Source organism: Rhipicephalus microplus, chromosome 4 (genome assembly GCF_043290135.1).
Source record: "Rhipicephalus microplus isolate Deutch F79 chromosome 4, USDA_Rmic, whole genome shotgun sequence".
Taxonomy (NCBI): Eukaryota; Metazoa; Arthropoda; class Arachnida; order Ixodida; family Ixodidae; genus Rhipicephalus; species Rhipicephalus microplus.
In genome coordinates, this window is record NC_134703.1 from 56,847,437 (window position 1) to 56,863,455 (window position 16,019).

Genomic DNA, 16,019 nt, shown 5'->3' on the forward strand with positions numbered 1-16,019 from the left:
GTCGACAAGGGTGTGATGACGTGATGAGAAATCTCATCCTAGGGTTACATCGGGGAAACATAAAGTTAACGCGAGAACTTCAGTGGTGTACAACACGTCTCGAATCACCACTTTTGCTCTACATGCCGCAATGGGCTCAATTTGTAGTGCGCTCGCAGTGCTGAGGGAAACCACGGGATAAATCATCGTTACTTTACAATTAGAGCAGCATAGTTTTTGAGTGATCATGGGTATCACCGCACCAGTATCGACAAACGCAAGTGTTCCTACACTTTCGACGGTTACATAAACAAAATTGGCGTGGGCAGGTAGGTGAGGACCTACACATTAATCTGGAACTGTGGCTTTAAGTTTTCCGTCTTGATGGAGGTGGCTCGTCGACAAACGGGTGACACAGAACTACTACTTTGTGAAGAGCAAAGAAAATGGGAAGGAGAGCGTCGAAAAGCGTAGTTTCGGGTACAGGCAACACATTGCGCGTCATGCTCGTAAGTTTAAGCTTGCGTGTGTGGAGCGTGGTATGGAGCCCTCAACGAGCAGTCATAGCTTGGCACCTCCGGGTTCACAGCGAAGCGCTGATAACATAGGCGTGCCACGTGACACGGAATCCCTTAAGTGTAGCAGGCGGGCCAATTGTCAGTAGTGCGCCAGGAATTTTCATAGTCCTGCTGTGTAGGCGAAAATGGCAAGGTGGGTGGTCGCACAGGTTCCGGGAGCGACACTAGCAAACAATGCAGTGCCTTTGCCGCAGCAGTCACACAAGTCAGTAGCGCGGTGACAGGTGTTAATAGAGTGGCGGAGGACGGCAACGGAAACGCCTCTGAGATCTGCGCTTGAGTCTGCTGGTTGGTGTGTGGGAGTTAGTGGGTACTTCGGTGGTCGGTGGATACGAAAGACAAAAAAGCTTCGGGGCCACTTGACGCATGTGTGTTCTTTTGTGTGCGCCAGGAGGATGTTTCCCCCACCGACAGTCAGGACAGTGAGGGAGTCGTCTGCTGTCGTCGGCCTCCGAACTGAGACGCGTTGCTTACGAAGTTCTTCGATGCTTTGGCACAAGGTCACAAGTTCGGACACTGTACTTGGGTCCTTCGCAAGAAACATTTGAAAGGCATTATCGTCTATGCACTCGGTCATATTCCGGTTCAGGCGCCTGCATATATATATATATATATATATATATATATATATATATATATATATATATATATATATATATATATATATATATATATATATATATATATATATATATATAGGCAGGCATGGTGGTTGAGTGGCCGTAGCGTTGCATATAGTCTAGTAGATCCTCCGTGAGCGGTCACAACGTGGTTTATTTCGACGTTTCGGCCTAGAGTCTGGCCTTCATCAGGAATCCTGATGAAGGCCAGACTCTAGGCCGAAACGTCGAAATAAACCACGTTGTGACCGCTCACGGAGGATCTACTAGACTATATATATATATATATATATATATATATATATATATATATATATATATATATATATATATATATATATATATATATATATATATATATATATATATATATATATATATATATATATATATATATCAACTGGATGTCTTTCTGGTTAACCTCTCTGCCTTCTTCCTTTTGTTGCTTTCTTTCTTCCTTCCTTCTATCTTCGATGTAGCTCATGTAGGTTTCACCCTGCCTTCGCGCACGTCCTCGTAGGCGCTTTTTGGCATGGAGATTGCGTACTGCGCGGCGACCATACACGGCTGCCAGGATGGTCTTGAAGGCGGTCCACGTAGAAAATTCTGAATTGTGGTTTGTGAACCAGAGGCTGGCAACGTCCTTGAGGTGAAATGACACCATTTCCAATTTCGAGGGGTCGCCCGCCTGTTTGAAAGGGAGTTTTAAAAACAACGTCTGGCAAACAGCCGGTATACCCAGAAACAATAGAACGGGCTGAGCCTCCATAGCTCGGGCTCAGCACTCGCGCTTCGCACCAAGAGATGGTCCCACTGGTGGCTGACTTGCTCCACTACTAGAATATGGTAGTCGTGGGACGCAATACGCCCTTATTATTGAAAAAAAAAGAAAGTTTGTCTGGTTTCTTGTTAACGGAACTGAACTTGCGACTTGTGCGACTTGTTTTAAAACTTAAGCCGAGGACCAGTGTACTGAATGGAAACTGGTGAACGCAGCATGAATTTGGTCGGAATAGAGCTACCTCATAGAATTCGTTGATATTCAATTTATTTTCGACGTTAAAGTTTATGTATGAATCCATTTGTGGCGTGTATGGGAAAAGCCTTTTTCAGAGTGGGGCAGGCTGAACCGTGCTTGCATGACAATGAAGCACTGTTTCATCTCAGATAATTGCAGCTCATTCGGTACTCGGTGACATTAGCCTAACGTTTATTCTGACTGCAGATACGTTTTCTGAAGCAGAAATGAACGCATTTATTTCTTCACGTATATCCTGAACCAGAGATTTCTCACATATATCACATATAACCCAAAAAATTCTGGCGTTACTTATCGAAAGATAAAAAAAGCATCACAGTGATAAAAACATCTTATGGAACTACTGATAAAGCTGCTGTCATTGCTCAAAGTTTCAACGCCTTTTTTCAGTCCGTATTTACGCGGACAGCCTCACATGCGCACTTGCCAGCTTATACGCTCGTCAAACTTATGTCTAAAGTATATTTAAGTAAAGAAGGTATTTTTAGCCTCTTGTGTAAATTATACACAAAGAAATCTCCGGGTGCTGATGATATATCAAACGTTTTTCTTAGTAGATCTGGGTTTCAGAATATTTGTATAAGATATATGTAACTTCTTTAGAAACTTGTGTGATACCCGATGACTGGCGCTCTGCGAGAATAGTCCCAATTCATAAATCTGGCTCACCATTAGAATTAAACAACTATAGGCCAGTTTCCCTTACATCCACAGCTTGTAAGCTACTAGAACACATAATATTTAAGGCGATTATGACACATCTGGAAGACAATAAACTGCTTCACGACAACTAACACGGATTTAGGTCTGGCCTATCCACTTCAACTCAATTAGCCGAGATCACTCATGGCTTTGCAAATTCACTAAACCTTAAGGACCAGATCGATGCAGTGTTTTAGATTTTTCTAAAGCGTTTGATGTAGTACCACACGATGATTTAATTACGAAACTGTCAGCTATTGGTGTGGATCAGAACATTGTCCGTTGGGTTGCATGCTATTTGTCATCACGGAAACAATATGTGATGGTCAATGACGGCGTTTCTGACTCATTAGATGTACACTCAGGAGTGCCGCAAGGATCCGTGCTTGCACCATTATCGTTTTTAGTATACATAAATGATATTTATTTCTCGGTTCAATCACCTGTGAAAGTCCGACTTTTTGCGGACGATTGTGTTATTTATGCCGACATTGTTCAGCATTATGATCAAGCCAGACTAAACGATGCATTGCAATCCATCTGCGCCTGGTGTGGTAAGTGGGGCTTGAAGCTCAACGCAGCAAAAACGGCATCCATCACAGTTACGAACAAACAAAACCCATTAGAATTCCAATATACTATTAATAACGCTTATGTTAAAAAGGCTACGCAAGTGGTTTGCAGTTCGGCAGCGGTGCACATTGCACACGTAACTAAAAGATATCTGTCTTTCCAGACTTTGAAAGTTTCAAGCTGCGAGACGTGGACCAAGGGATAATTTTTCCAAGATACTTCCAGCCGGCGGACCCTCTATCTTCGGGCGGGTTTGATCGGCTACACCCCCGGTGATAACAAGGCGATCGGCATCGTCCGCTTGGTGGCGGTGGACACTACGGCTGGCTTCAAAAAGCGCCCCCGGACCTACCGGCGTTTGCAGTTCGGCAGCGGTGCACATTGCACACGTAACTAAAAGATATCTGTCTTTCCAGACTTTGAAAGTTTCAAGCTGCGAGACGTGGACCAAGGGATAATTTTTCCAAGATACTTCCAGCCGGCGGACCCTCTATCTTCGGGCGGGTTTGATCGGCTACACCCCCGGTGATAACAAGGCGATCGGCATCGTCCGCTTGGTGGCGGTGGACACTACGGCTGGCTTCAAAAAGCGCCCCCGGACCTACCGGCGTTTGCAGTTCGGCAGCGGTGCACATTGCACACGTAACTAAAAGATATCTGTCTTTCCAGACTTTGAAAGTTTCAAGCTGCGAGACGTGGACCAAGGGATAATTTTTCCAAGATACTTCCAGCCGGCGGACCCTCTATCTTCGGGCGGGTTTGATCGGCTACACCCCCGGTGATAACAAGGCGATCGGCATCGTCCGCTTGGTGGCGGTGGACACTACGGCTGGCTTCAAAAAGCGCCCCCGGACCTACCGGCGTTTGCAGTTCGGCAGCGGTGCACATTGCACACGTAACTAAAAGATATCTGTCTTTCCAGGTGAGGCTTGCTGTTTTTCTGTTTGTGTTGCCAAACGTGAAACGTGTGCACTGCTGCCGAGCGAAAACTGCCCTGCCCAGACTTTGGATCTGTTTGTTTATTGTGAATAGTGTACGTTTTTAGATATTATGACTAAAAAGCAGGTTGACGATCTGCGGAGTGAATTAGCCGCTGAGTTACATGAAATTAAGGATACATTGAATGAACTTAAAGGACTGAGGCCTGATATTCAGGAACTCAAGCTTATAAGAGAGGATTTGCAAAAAATTCTGCTTGAAAACAAGGAACTGAAGTCACAAAATGCAAAGCTGACGCGCAGGCTGGAGGAGCTAGAGCAATACCAGCGATCAAACAATCTAGAAATCAAGGGCATACCTCTTGACAGTGAACCAATATCAGTGGTAACAAAAATTGGCGAACTGATAAAAGAGGACATTGAAAAGCATGACATAGACGTCTGCCACAGAGTTCCTACTGCTAGGCATGACCAGTCCAACATTATTGTTCGTTTTGTCCGCCGAGACAAAAGGAATGCAATTCTTGCTAAATCAAAGAAGACGAGACTAGACACAAAAATGCTTGGATTCGACAAGCAGAATCCAGTGTTCATCAATGAGCATTTGACGAAAGAAGCTAAGCAGCTGCTCGGAGCTGCCATCAGAAAGAAAAGAGCTGTTAACTGGAAATTTGTGTGGACAGCTGGCGGAAAGATTTTCGCACGGCGAAATGAAACTGCACCTGTGCTTCGCCTAATCTGTTTGGATGATGTTGATAAAATGGTCGAGTGAATGCCACAGTCTAGCTGAACACAATTTTGTGCACTAATTACTGACATACATGGCTAATTCCGGTATCAACTGCTGTACTTATCACGATTATGACTCGTTTAATATTTCTGTTTCTAAGTTAAATCCAAATAAGTTCATGGCAGCCTTGCATTTAAACCTACGAAGTATTAGAGACAAAGGAGATGACCTGCGAGAATTTCTTGAAAATATGGACATTAGCTTCAATGTGTTGATGTTTACTGAGACATGGCTAACGCAAAGTGAAAAGCCGCCTCAATTAGAAGGGTACACATACCAAGGCATCACACGTACTAATGGGCGTGGTGGCGGCGTGGCTATGTATCTTAGAGAACATCTGCAATACGAAGTGATTTCAAGTTTCACCACTACTAACGAACATATAGAATGTCTTACGGTATGTTTGAAATCTTTTTATGTATGTGTCATATATCGGCCCCCAAACGGAAATAAGACGCCATTCTTTGAATTCACTGATGAACTATTAAACTATCTAACTAACACTGGTTCAAAGTTTCTGATAATGGGTGACTTGAATATCAACATGCTGGGAAATGACACTAGTGCGCGTGAACTTAAGCGAACTCTATATGCTTATGGCTGTGAAAATTTTATCAATCTAGCCACTCGTATTACAGCGGATAGCGCGACGTTGCTAGATGTCGCCATTACAAATGCACCTGGCACAAGTAGCTATGCTGGCCTCTTATCAGTGGACATAAGTGATCATTTGCCGATATTTTGTTTCTTGCCAATGACAAATGATAAAAGCATAAAAATGGGCGTGTGCACATATCGGAATATAAACCCAAATTCTTTAGCTCATTTCCGCTCTCTGATCCAAAAGACAAACTGGGAACCGATTTTCCAGCAAAGTGATGTAAATAAAGCATATAACAATTTCTATGCCAGTTTCATGTCATGCTACGAGCTAGCCTTTCCTATTAAGACAACTAAGCGTACCCGGAAGAAAAAGATTAGAAAGCCATGGATTACGCGGGCACTTTTAAATAAGATTGCCGCTAAAAATAACATGTATCATTCTTTCGTTAAGACGCGTGACCCACAAAAGTTTGCTGAGTTCAAAAAATATCGAAATAAGCTCAATGCAGAACTTAGATATGCTAAAATCTGTTATTATGAGAATTTGTTCTCCCAAGTAGCAAATGACAAAAAGAAGTTCTGGCAGGCGGTTAACAATCTTGCTCAAAGAAAGAATGACGCAGCGCCAATAGTTGTAACTACAAATCAAGGCATCCTAAATGATGACGAAGCCGCTAATATGTTAAACCACCAATTCATTCGTAGTGGAGAGTACAGTTCGACTGTGCGCTATGAACATCCAAGTGTAGATGCATATAAAAAAAAAACCAGTTCAAGTAATTCTATTGTACTGGCACCAGCTACGGAGCACGAACTGTCAAACATCATGCGTAACCTAAAAAACAATGCAGCTGCAGGCTACGACGATATCAAACCAGCTGCCGTGAAATATGTAATGGATATAATTTGCAGTCCTTTAACCCACGTCATTAACTGCATGCTCGAACAGGGTGTGTTCCCAGAAGCACTCAAGCTGGCTAGAGTGTGCCCGGTGCACAAAGGTGGCACAGACTACACTTTTAATAATTACCGCCCTATATCGGTATTACCAGTCATGTCAAAGATTTTTGAGACAGTCATAAACGTTCGCGTTGATGGTTTTGTTCAAAAGTACTCTATTATGTCTGACGTGCAATATGGGTTTCGAAAAAAAAGATCCTGTGAAGAAGCATTACTTTCTATAAAACATGAAATAATAAATAACATTGAACAAAGATTATACACCATTGGTCTTTTTCTAGATTTAAGAAAAGCTTTTGATTCTGTGAGCCACGCCATTTTGTTGACTAAGATATATGATTGTGGGATAAGAGGGATAGCACATGACTTGATTCGAAGTTATCTACAAAACAGGTATCAGTATGTATCTATTAACAATTCCAAATCTACGAAATTAAAGATACTACAAGGCGTCCCGCAGGGATCTATACTTGGACCCTTGTTGTTTAACTTGTACATAAACGATCTTGCTTATATACCATATTCCCAAAGTGTAATTATGTATGCTGATGATACAAATGTATTTTTTGCTGGAAAGTCGCTGCAAATGCTACAAATTTCAATAAATAATTACTTAAAACTACTTATGTCGTGGTTGCACAGCAACCAATTGCAACTCAATGTCAATAAAACAAAATACATTATTTTTGCCCCTATTAACAAGCCGATCAATTTTAAGCTAGCAATACTGTTTCAAAATGTGCAAATAGAACAGGTAGAGGCTCATAAATTCCTGGGCATATGGTTTAGAGGCGATATGTCCTGGACGACACATGTGGAAAAATTGTCCGCTGAACTGAGTAAAATCACGGGATGCTTTAATAAAATCCGGGATCTGATACCGCTCTGGCTTAAAAAAGCATTATATTACTCCATGTTCTACTCTCGCCTTACATATTGCATGCTAGTCTGGGGTACAACATACTCAAAGAATTATCAGAAATTGATAATATTGCAAAAGAGAGTCCTTAGATGCTTTGAAAACTACACAGGTAGGCTTCGAGATTTGCGAACGCATGATTTGTTTATTAAACACAATTTGCTAAAAGCTAACCAAATGTACTATTATAGAATATTTCAGCATATAAAAAAGAACAAGCTCTACACAGCTAAATCACCCCAATCAAAATGTCGTTATTCTCTACGCAATGAAACTAGGGTAATACCGAAGTTCCGAACAGCTTATGGCCGGCAGCATATAGGCTACCAGGTTCCGCATTTAATAAATCACCTAAGCCCCCTTGATTTTAATACTATGTCGAAAAAATCTATGAAACTGTATATTATAAATCATCAATTGGAATATGTATGATGCGTATCTTTTTTTTCGTGTCATACTGTTATGTTTTTTGTTTTTTTTCACAAATGAATAATGCCATTCACACTCGTTGCCTATGTTATATTTTACTGAAGTCAGTATATTTTATTCTGTATAATAATAATCTTATGTATTTTGCGACTGTTTATTGTGCATATTTCTTTGGTATTCCGGGCTGCTTATCCGGATTGATTTGATTTAACCTACATGTTATCTTTTTATCATGTATTATTCATCAGATGGTCTGTATACTGCTTATATGATCTTTAATTTCATATGAATTTCTGTGATGAATTTTGTATTGCCATATGTACCGCTGATGCTGAGTGCCAACAGGAGTGGGAGCCCTTTGTCAGGCCTTTGTAGCCTTTTGCTCCTGCTCCTTGTTTCTGTAATGGAAGCAAAATAAACTTCAAACTTCAAACTTCAAACTTCAAATATCTGGGTGTCACGCTTACAAGAAATTTAAATTGGAAAACTCATATAGATAACATCTGTAGCAATGCGCTAAAGAAGTTAGCACTTTTAAAACGTAAACTGCGTCGCACTTCACCTTCTATAAAACTAATAGCTTACAAAGCGCTTATCAAGCCTAAGTTAGAATATGCAGACCAGGTCTGGGCGCCGTATCAAAAATACTTAATTAAAAAAATAGAGAGGATCCAAAACCTGGCTCTGAGGTTCATTTATTCTAGCTACTCTCGTTTTGCAAGCGTCTCTGCCCTTCGCGAGAAGGCAAATCTGAAAACACTCGCTCATCGTAGAATAGTCTCTCAATTAAAATTCATCTATCAATTGTACTATGGTCACTTCAAAACTTCACCCAATCACTACATAACCAACCCGTCCGTGCGCTTTGACCATATTCATCATAATAAATCAGTTAGACAGCCATTCAGTCATCTGAACGTTCATCAGTACTCATTATTTTCTCAAGCTCTTTCATTATGGAAGAAGTTACCTCAGGAGGTTGTTAATGCGGACACGACACAATTGTTCGCCCATCTCGTCAATGACCTAACACTTGATTTTTAATATGCAATATATTATGTTCCTCATTAGTGCTGAGATTTTTTGTATTTCGGTATGCATGCCATTATTGCTATGTATTATTTATATTTTCCCTGATGTTGAGAATTTCGTTATTTTCGTACCAAGTATTGTATTTTATTATATGTTTATATTCTGTTTTGTCACTGACATTTGTTACCCACTCCTGCTTGGGCCCAAACAGGGCCTGCAGTATTTATAAATAAAATAAATAAATATCTACCGGTAAGGATATTGACTGTTTGCAGTGTGCTCATGCGTGTGTTCTATCTCTCGTTCTTTTTCTCTACACCAACGTTTCAAACACCATTTCTGTCATGTCGGGTAGCATGTACATTAGGTTTGGTTAACATACTTGCATAACTTCTCTTGTTTCTTCTACCACCTTTCTGCGACTTTCTTGGGATTCGTTATTTTTCCATAGCGCCTCATAAAAACAGCCATTATGATGAAATGCCAGCTTGCAATATGTAGTTTTCGCGTTCACCGCAAGATGTCACTATCGCTAGAGATAAATAATAAAAAAAAGCAACCTCGGTGACAGACGCTGTCGCGGAAACGAGGAATCAATGCGCTGGTTGGCCACACTAAGTATGCCTGTCCCACGTGCAATCTCGCAGCGGGAACAGCCTTGCATTTTGTTTGTGTTACTTCTCGACTGCCGCAGAAAATCCTCTCTATATTCACTCAAAGTCGCGAGTACCGCAGTTCACTGTAGTCAAACCCTCTTCAAAGGCAGCGTGAACGACCCTTTTTCCTTTTTTTTGCCCCTTCTTTCTTGGCTTCCTTCTTTCGTTCCGCACTCACCAGTCACTGCCACAGTTGCCGTATTTCTTCATTTCTGCAGATTATGCGCCTGCTCAAGAATTGCTGACGCCCCCCCCCCCCCTTTTTTTTTACTCTTTCCTCCTAACTTCGCCTTGAACACGCGGCGAATCTCTCTTCTTGCCTATCCGCCTTGCTCTTATTGATTTATGATCGCGGTATTGAGCCCGAACTGGGTCAAGATGTGCTTCTAAGTCCCAACCACCCCGCTCTGGTTCGTGTACACTATACTCACGCTGCGTTGGCCCCACAAAACCTTCCAAGAGGGAGAAGCAAAACCCCTTTTTCCCACTCCAGTCGGTCCGCAATTCGGCAACGGTGGCTTCTGAATCCTAAGCAGGCGAGTATCTCGTATACTACCGTATGAATGCGTTCCCTAAGTATGCTTTTTTTCTTCCTCTATCTTCGTCTTTTATTTTTTTTTGTGCAAGAGCTTGGACATCACCCTGTTGTCATTCACAGGAGAGCAATCGCTCGGTCGCTGTCCGGGCAAAGTTGTTTCTTTTCTCGAAAGCGAGAAAGCGAGTATAAATGTCGGAAAACAACGACTTTGCCCGGGGAAGGCTTCATGGCAAAATGTGGCGGCGCACAATGAATGCCTGGAGAGCGGGACAGGAGGAGGAGGACGGGTGTGGGGAAGGATATCTGGACAGCTGGTAAACAGAGACGGAAAAGTTAGACATTAACAACAACCAAAAAGAAAATTACGTTAAATAAGAATGACAGACGCACACGCAAAAACGAACAAAAAGCAGCGAGCTATAAAATGTGCTGGAAAAAGGACTGGGCAGTGATCATAACTCACGCCGCGCTGCCAGACGGGCGTGGTTTTCGACGTCTGCCGCGGCAAAAGCAAACTGGCAGAGCGCACGAGGGGCGCACGTCAGGGGACGGGACGTGTTTATTAAATTTGCGCCCACGTCTTCAGGCTTAAGATGAATGTGAGAGAGCGATGAATGGAGAGCCGTAACAGTTCGTTCGGAGGACAGAGAAAAGACGAGAACAACGCGAAGGAAGATGAATCATTCGATACAGAAGAGAGTGTTAAACCTCTCCTCCTCACCCGTTATCTGTAAAAAAAAAAAAAGACCACACATGAAATGGACGACGAAGGACGCCAGTAATGCCAGCGGGCTGTAGTATGCAATTGTGGCGAACACTCTGAAACGTGGCAAACGAGAGTGGGCTGCGGGTCGCTAAAGGCATTTTTTGAAATAGCAAACGCCGTGACATATTTGTTTAATATTTTGAGCAGACCAATGCACTCTTTGCTTTTTTCCTGGTAATGTAATCTGTATAAAAGCCATCAGTTTCCTTAGAAGTGCTTGCTCAAGGACGATTACGCAACGTCACCGTTTCAGAACGATGAGCGAAGGCCATGTTGTTTTGTACAAAGTGCCGTTGCCAAATTCTTATTCTTCATTTGTGGCCACATTGTCGTAACTATAAATGATTCACATATTTAATGTGAGAACACGCCTACTTATTGTCGGATCCACATAGCAATAGGGGTGAGGATGAATAATGACTGGTTAGTTTGGGCCCTAATGTAACTTGGCATTTTTATTAACTTTTAGAAAAAACAGCTTACGTGCATATGAATCAGTGCTCACAAGTTTTCCGCAAACGGCAAAAAAAAAAAAAATAACAGCAGCCTACAGCGCCTTGCACTTCTGTAGTTGAAGCAAGCGGACCCCCGAGAAGCAGTATGCTATAAAAGAATACGAGCGTGAGCAAGCCCCTCTTCGCAGCAAATGCAATACGGTTTACGAAAAGCGTAAAACGTAATGAACAGATATTGCGGCTTTCGAAAAACTAATTTCGTAAAGGCGAAATTGCCTAGTCACTTTTCGTATAACAGGTTCCAGTTTTCTAGTTTTTTTAACAAGGCAGTGAAAAAGAGTGAACGAATAATCAGCGAACCTCTATGTCACTGAGGCACTTTTGATGCCTTTGAGGTCTGTTGACATGCCCACAGTTTGTTTTCCTAGCAGACGCGGTCTTATGTTTTTGTCGTTCCTGCAGTAACAGGGACATTTTCTTGCAACTTATTCGTTGAATGCCTACGACGTTGTCATAGTTTAATATTGCATTGTTTGCTGCAAGTCTGTGGCCTCTGAAATACATCAACAGGCTCAACGACCCCCAGATTTTGAGTGAAGTACAAAACCTCGCACAAACCTCGTGTAAAAAAAAGTTCGCTATCAATTTTTTTTATCTAGTTCTCAGTTGTTTACTGCAGTAAACAAAAAAAGTGATTTTAAATAGCTGTAGCTGGCGATATTTAATATTTTTCGTCCGTACGCTGACGTTTAAGCTGTGCATATTGAGGCAGTTAAGTAAGAGAAAATATACAACCCCCCGTTTGTGACACGAAGCCACAAGGAAATGAAATCCGCACGGCTTTCTGAGAAATAAAAGCTGCTTAGTGACCAGAAAATTCACCCTGTTCCACGAATTGAACCCGGGATTAACGCCTTTCTGGGGCGGTCGCTCTAACAATTGAGCTGACCAGGAAGCTAGCAACTGGCAGTACGAGGGTGAATTAATCGACAACCCGAAGCACATGGACACGAGCAATGAAAATGAGCCGTGTTACAAACGAATGGTTGCTTATTTTCTCTTTCTGAACCCTCCTGCCACCTTGCTGGTTTTCGCAGAACTCATTTTCATTATATTCAGGTAGTCCAACGTCTATCTTCTAATAAAATTGATTTAAACAACCCTGCAGAATTTTCGCAGACAAAGAAGCCGTATTTTAATATTGTTTGGGCAGTTCGTGTTGGACATATTCAGTGATAATGTAAGAGTTAGGCTTCAGTTTTTACGGACAATGCATTGACACAGAACTTTCGGAAAATTGCAATTAGTTCGTGGAACATCGAGAAACTATGCCCTTGACGACTATACACTTGGCTTCTGGCTCGTATTCCGGGTGTTTGGCTGCGAACTTTTACTGAAATGTTGTCACTGGTATCGTGAGAGCACGCGAGCTACAAAAGCGAGTATAATGTTGATATTTATAAGAATCAATAGATACAAGAATCTGCGCCACAGAATAGCTGGCAGTACCTCGTGCAGCATGCCACCTTTTATCTCTCTTCGTTGCTGGGTAGCCTTCGGAGCCTGCTCACGCACAACGTCAAATAAAGATATTTTGGATAAGTAAGGCTAATATAAGAAACGGGGTTCCATCATGCACTATGCTTGTCTGTGTGTACCAATACGTCTGGGCTTCAGGCCTGGCATGGGCTCGGCAGCTAATAGTATCCCAGCTTACTTTTTTTTTTGCAAGTAGGGTGATCACTGTAACTACCCCCCAATAACTTGCTTTTCCGGAGTCATATTATCTTTAGAGACATCATTTTGGCGAATATGCTTTAGTTGGCCGCTCACTCCTTTCCAATTCAGAAGTACTTATGAGAGAGAAAAGCGGAGTAATCAGTGTTCCTTCAGGCAAAATGCACACCAAGAGTAACGACATATGTTGCAACTGTTCGCCCGATTTTTTCAAGCTCAATTATATCGTCTTGACCCACAGGGCTTCGTGTGGTGTGCACCTGGCTGAGATTTTTTTTCTCCGCCGCTACGGCCCTCCTTTACCACCCTGAAACTTGTTTCGCAACCTGAAGGTTGTTTTGAAACCTCTGCTCTGCGACCCAGGACCCGTTCTTCCACTGGTAATTAAGCGACTCCGCTCCACGCAGCCGTTCCTTTCTTTCGCTCGTCCAGGTTGAATAGACGCCAGCATGTGCGTGATTCCCAGGCATCCTGGGTTGTATTGAACGCTTGGCTGGATGGCATGTCACCGTGCAGCCCGCAAGACGTACGAGCTTCCCGTTCTTCGCTTCTCTCTCCCCTCCCCCACTCTCCTCGAGTACTCTTTCACCCCACGGGAATCTCAGCCGGTCACAGAAGATGGCGAGACGGAGCACGTTCAGTTCCCAAGACTGTTTCGCAGGCGGTGAGGCAATCACGGCCTGGTGTCCGGTCTTCGACGACAGTGGGACCGATCCCAGCGGATCGCTAGGTGGCATCACTCGAAGTGCCGGAAAAGCGAAAAAGATGGAAGGTGCGAACAAGAAAGCCCCTTTCTCCTTCGCCCCGGAGGTAGAAAGAATCTCCGGTTCATCCCGATGAGCTGGAAAGGGGAGAGTGACATTGTCGATGGAAAGGGGAAGACCATCCTCGCTTCAAACAGAAGGACCATAGGTAAAAGAGAGGTCTGGCAGGGAGAATGAAGAAGAAGAAATGCGAACCTTTGGAGGTTCGGGACCTCGTCCTGGGTACCGGCTTGCCGGGGCAGTGCTCGTTCTGTCACGCTGTTTTCGGCGCTGTGTCACCAACAAAACGAGCGTCAGAGGCAGCTGCCGGACAGCTATCGTGCCGCTAGTGGGGCACCTCTGTTCAGCGTCTGTGACGCTGTCGGGCGTCGTCAGTGAAAGCAGATCAAGAAGAGTAAGAGCGAAGCTGAAAGGGAACCGAGAGAAAAAGGAAACAAAATGAAAAAAAAGAAGAAGCGCAAGAGACGCAAGTAAAGCGCGTAAATTAGGTGCGCGTGGGATGTACGTAGTGAAAGGAACAAGTGCTTGTATACGGCCCATTTGGCGTGTACGTTGTGTATACGAGTGTACACACGGATGGACGGGTAGGCACTCGCGGGGAGGACATGCTTCCTGCGACCAGTATCTCTGTCGTACGAGCGGAACAATGGGCGGTAAAAATAGAGACTGTAGCGCAATCCCCCTGCAGGTGGCTGCTATGCCGTGTGTAAGCCTTAGTGTAGCGGCAAGCGCGGCAAACTGTAACGTAGAGTGGGGCATATTTTGCCGAAGTGGAGAGCACTCGCACGAATCTGTTTGCTCGGTAGAGGAGCGGGGAAAGAAGAACTCTTATTTTTGCGTTGCTTGAGCTATTTGGGGAGTAATAGAATGGAACGCGATGATGTGCCACGCACAGTCTGACATGATGCGAAGATGATGCAGTCTAGACGCTTTATGTGTGGGCTGGTAATTTATTTAATCTGGATTTAGGAGGCTGTACACTTGACGCAATGAAATAACTATAGACATACATAGTTAAGATCTAAACAAGGCATCAGATGTGTCTCTCACACTTGATTCAATACTGTGCTTCTGAAAGTGCAATTTAAATACGCGAAAGGTTTGTTTCCATACTTTATTCGTGCGCCACTTCAGTTTTAGTTTACGCTGATAAATTTTTCTTTGCGTTTTTCTTCATGGTGGCACTTCTACTGAAGCAATGACTGCCGTAATAATTATAACGCAATATTGCAACGTTTAGTCGCTTTCTTTTCATCGTGACAGTGTATATTTTGCTAAACGAAATGCTATAACTAAAAAGAAGATTGCATAGGAATTTTCATAACTGTATAAGATTGCGCAGCTAAGTTTAATGAGGAACTGAAATCCGTGCTTAACCGGGCCTGGGTAGTCTCCTCGCGATAAATATCCGTGCTAAGCCCCACTTAACCAGTACTAATCCCTCTCTATTGCCCCCATCTTCATTGCAAAAAAAAAAGTCCTATTACGGCCTCGAAGCATGCAGAACATGTTCATTTTTGAAAAAGACCAGTGCCCGTTTTACTTTATCAATGAATCATCTATGGCTGAGTTTTTGTCAGAATATGGAGTACGTGATAGAAAATGCTACTTCACATCTGGGTCACAAAAAAAGAAATAAAAGAAAAAAAGCTGAAAAGTTTACTACTCACCATAGGACAGTAGCTCAGCAGCAATCCTGTATAGGAAAAGAAAAAAAAAAGATGATGTCAGTTTATGACCACAATGAGACACTATCGTAGCCTGGTTAAACTTCCCAATTTTCTTACGTCTTTTCTCTTTCTTTATTGACAAATAGTATTCGGAGTAGTTAAACGCTCATAATAGCCGTACATGCCTGAAATAAATAAATAAATAAATAAATAAATAAATAAATAAATAAATAAATAAATAAATATATCAACAAAGCTAGGGGGGGGTGGT

General features: G+C 42.7%; 1 protein-coding gene across 1 annotated transcript in view; it reads right to left on the reverse strand.

Moving 5' to 3' along the window:
* LOC119172659 (neuronal acetylcholine receptor subunit alpha-10) overlaps positions 1-16,019 on the reverse strand; it is a 339,242-nt gene that overhangs the window by 162,859 nt on the left and 160,364 nt on the right. The window contains exon 2 of the mRNA XM_075892797.1: positions 15,749-15,774. The gene's annotated coding sequence lies outside the window, so the exon portion shown is untranslated. The remainder of the gene's footprint in view (positions 1-15,748; positions 15,775-16,019) is intronic.